Raw genomic sequence first — 4113 nt, 5'->3', positions numbered from 1 at the left:
CAAAAGGTTTGACAATCACACTACACATTACCAGTTCATCCATCAGGCTCACAACCACCTGCCTCATTGTGGATCCCCCGAACTCAACTTGCTGGGGTTTTATTGAGTCTTGTCAACATCACGTGACTGACTAAGCCACTCCCAACTCAACAGCTCTATAACTATTTTTGTGAAACAATCAATCAAGTGTGCCCCAAATAGAGGGGCACGAAAAGTGACAAATTAAACAAATTAACTTTTTACATTAATGGATCAAATTAAAATTTGGTTGCCTGTGGTGATGATGCACTCCAGTCCCCCCAGTGCCTATCTCTCACGGAAGGCCGCGAACGTACTGGTGGACACCATGTGCTCCATCTCCAGGGGCACCCTGGCTCGAACGTAATTGCAGAAGAGAGGCAGGCAGTCGGGCTGAACGACCCCCTTGACCGCCTGCTGCCTGGACCAGCTGATGGTCCCCTTGGCCATGCCCAGGAGCAGCCCCATGAAGAAGTCCTCTGATATAAAAGGGGAGGGGGACACTAAAACCGGCAGTAAAACAAATTAAACTTTAAAACATATAAAATCAAATTAAAATTTGGTTGCCGGGGTAATGATGCGCTCCAGTCCCTCCGGCGCCCACCTCTCGCGGAAAGCCGCGAGCGTACCGGTGGACACCGCGTGCTCCATCTCCAGGGACATCCTGGCTCAGAGGTACGCGCGGAAGAGAGGCAAACAGTAGGGCTGAACGACCCCCTCGACCGCCCGCTGCCTGGACCAGCTGATGGCACCCTTGGCCGTGCCCAGGAACAGTCCTACGAGGAGGCCCTCAGACCTACCTGCTCCCCTCCGCACAGCTCTACAAACCTGTGAGCATATTCACAGGTGCATACATTACAGGGGGGATGCGCAAGAGGCCAGAATTGAAGGAGCGCAGAGATCTCATAAGGTTGTAGGGGCTAGAGGAGGCTAGAGAGATAGTGAAGGGGTGTGGCGGGGGGAGGGAGATGAGGTGGCCATGGAGTGATTTGAAAACAAAGGTGAGAATTTTAAAATCGAGGCGTTGCCGGACCAAGAGTCAATGTAGGTCAGCGAGCACATGGTGGGGTGGGGGTGATGGGTGAATGGCGCCTGGTACGAGTTAGGAGACAGGAGTTTTGGAAAGCTCACGATTAGGGAGGACAGCCAGGGAGAGCTTTGGAATAGGCATGTCTGGAGGTAGCAAACGCACAGACGAGGGTTTCAGCAATAGATGGGCTGAGGCAGGGGCGGAGACGGGCAATGTTACGGAGGTGGAAATATTGTGGCAATCCCCGCGATTGCAGTACTGGGGTCAACACTGATGGACTCTTCACTCTCTCTCGCTCTCCATCTCTTCAGGTGGGACATCTGAAATGGAGCCCGAGGATCTTCAGCAGACCAACTCCAGCGAGGCTCCTCACAACATCCCAGTGAATGCGGACTACTCCAGCATTTGGCAAGCGATGTACGTCTTCACAATAATGATCTACGGCGTCACCTGTGTCCTGGGCATGTCGGGCAACGGGCTGATCAACTGGGCCACCGGCTTCAAGCTGAAGAGAACGGCCTACACCGCCTGGTTGCTGAGCCTCGCCATGGCCGATTTCACCGTCTCTCTGCTGCTCCCCCTCTCCATCGCCTACATCGCCCTGGACTTCCACTCGCCCTTTGGCCAGCTGCTCTGCCAGCTGAACAGCGAGGTGGAGGTGCTGTGCATGCCCGCCACCATCTTCACGCTGGCCGCCACCAGTGTGGACCGCTGTGTTTCGGTGGTGCTGCCCATCTGGTCCCGGAACCACTAGGGCCCGCGGCTGGCCGCCCTGCTCAGCCTGGGGGTGTGGCTGGTGGCCGCCATCTTGAGCGCGCCGATCTTCGTCTTCTGCGAGACGGGAGCCCAGGGCAATTGGATGGTGTGCTCCACCGACAAACTGCTGGAGGGCGAGCAGGCGACGCTGGAGGCGGCGGACTGCGGCGACGAGGACTACCAGGCAGTGATAGAATGGGCGAACGGCCTGGCGTATGCCCGGTGCAGAGTGGTGGCCCTCTCCCACTTCCCCCTCGGGTTCCTCCTCCCATTCTTGGTCATCGCCACCAGTTATGCCATCATTGTGTTGCGGCTGAGGTGGGGCCTCTTGGCACCCAGTGGCAGCAAGCCCTTCAAGGTCATCGCCACCATCATCCTGACCTTCCTCCTGTGCTGGGCGCCCTACCACATCTGTTCCACCTGCATGGCGAGCCGTGGCCCCTGGCGCTCAGCGTGGGCATCCCACTCAGCATTGGCCTGGCCTATATCAACAGCATCCTCAACTCCGTCCTCTACATCTTCATGTGGCAGGACTTCAGGGACTTGCTCAAAAAGTCGCTTCAGTGGGTCAACAACCAGGGGGAATCAATGCAAAGTAATTTTTAAAAGGTTTAGAGGGGATTTGAGGAGACATTTCTTCATCGAGAGAGTGGTGGGAATCTGGAACTCACTCCTGAAAGGGTGGTAGATGCAGAAACCCTCATTGCATTTAAAAAGTATTTCATGTATCAGCCAACGATTTAGTGCTGCTAAACTATAGACTCTGTAAGACAACAGCATTTTTGCCTCATTTTCTGCTAATAACTGTGCTTGAAAACTGCTTCAAGATGGCTGAAAACATGGGTTGACCAGTTTTTAGTGACCCAAAAGGCTTTGCAAATTCAAAAGACTTTCTCGTGTGTTTTAACATCTCACAGCTGCAAAGAAACAGGCATTGTCTGGGAATTGTGAAGAGAAGAGAATAAGAACATAAGAAATACGAACAGGAGTAGGCCATATGGCCCCTCGAGCCTGCTCCGCCATTCAGTAAGAACATGGGTGATCTGATCATGGACTCAGCTCCACTTCCCCGTCCGCTCCCTATAACCCCTTATCATTTAAGAACCTGTCTATTTCTGACATAAATTTATTCAATGTCCCAGCTTCCACAGCTCTCCGGGGCAGTGAATTCCACAGATTTACAACCCTCTGAGAGAAGACATTTCTCTTCATCTCTGTTTTAAATGGGCGGCCCCTTATTCTAAGATCATACCCTCAAGTTCTAGTCTCCCCCATCAGTGGAAACATCCTCTCTGCATCCACCTTGTCAAGCACCCTCATAATCTTATAAGTTCGATAAGATCACCTTTCATTCTTCTGAATTCCAATGAGTAGAGGCCCAACCTCCTCAACCTTTCCTCATAAGTCAACCCCTTTATTATGTTCCTGACACAGATGAGACTGCACACAGGGAGGTTAAAGTAACAGTGACCTCAGTCTTTATTAAGACACTCCAGAGTGAGGAGCAGGTCTTAGGGGCCGGCTTATATAGAGTGCTCCCAAGGGTTGCTGGGATCCCTTGGGACTTCAGGGGATGCGCTCCCTGGTGGCGGAACATGGGAGTGCATGCTTTACAGATACACAACATCACTCCCCCCAAAGTCAAAGTGAAAACTATTTACAAGGTGAGGCAGTCGGGAGCCTTTCTTTCCCTGGTGTACCGCCTCGGTACAAATGTTTGTTCTGGTGTGTTGGCTGTGCCTTCGCTGGGCTGGCGTGTTGTTGGCCCTGCGGGGCTGCTGGGTGAGCCTGGCCTTGCTGGGCTGTTGGGCATGATGGGTTCGATTTCCTGGTCCGACGTGATGTCGTTGATCCTTTGGGTGTGTGTTGTGGGCTCAAAAAAGGTGGTGTCTGCTGTGGGTTGTTCAGGGCAGTCTGTGAACCGCAACCTCGTTTGGTCCAGGTGCTTTCTTCAAATTTATCCATTGTCTAGTTTGACTACAAACACCCTACTCCCTTCTTTAGCTATCACCATGCCCGCGATCCACTTGGGACCATGTCCATAGTTTAGCACATACACAGGGTCATTCAGATCAATTTCCCGTGACACAATGGTGCGACCAGCGTTTACATTTTGTTGCTGCTGCCTGCTCTTTACCTGATCATGCAGGTTGGGGTGAACCAGTGAGAGTTTGGTTTTAAGTGTCCTTTTCATGAGTAGTTCAGCCGGGGGCACCCCTGTGAGCGAGTAGGGTCTCGTGCGGTAGCTGAGCAGTACTCGGGACAGGCTGGTTTGGAGTGAGCTTTCTGTAACTCGTTGAAGGCTCTGT

At 52.8% G+C, this 4113-nt stretch overlaps 1 pseudogene; it reads left to right on the top strand.

The window, feature by feature from the left end:
• Window positions 1–1373: 1373 nt before the first annotated feature.
• Window positions 1374–2652, top strand: LOC139240334 (chemerin-like receptor 1; annotated as a pseudogene).
• The last annotated feature ends 1461 nt before the right edge of the window (window positions 2653–4113 follow it).

Source organism: Pristiophorus japonicus, chromosome 31 (genome assembly GCF_044704955.1).
Source record: "Pristiophorus japonicus isolate sPriJap1 chromosome 31, sPriJap1.hap1, whole genome shotgun sequence".
Taxonomy (NCBI): Eukaryota; Metazoa; Chordata; class Chondrichthyes; family Pristiophoridae; genus Pristiophorus; species Pristiophorus japonicus.
Note: the sequence above shows the minus strand (reverse complement) of the source record. Positions and strands in the feature narration are given on the sequence as shown.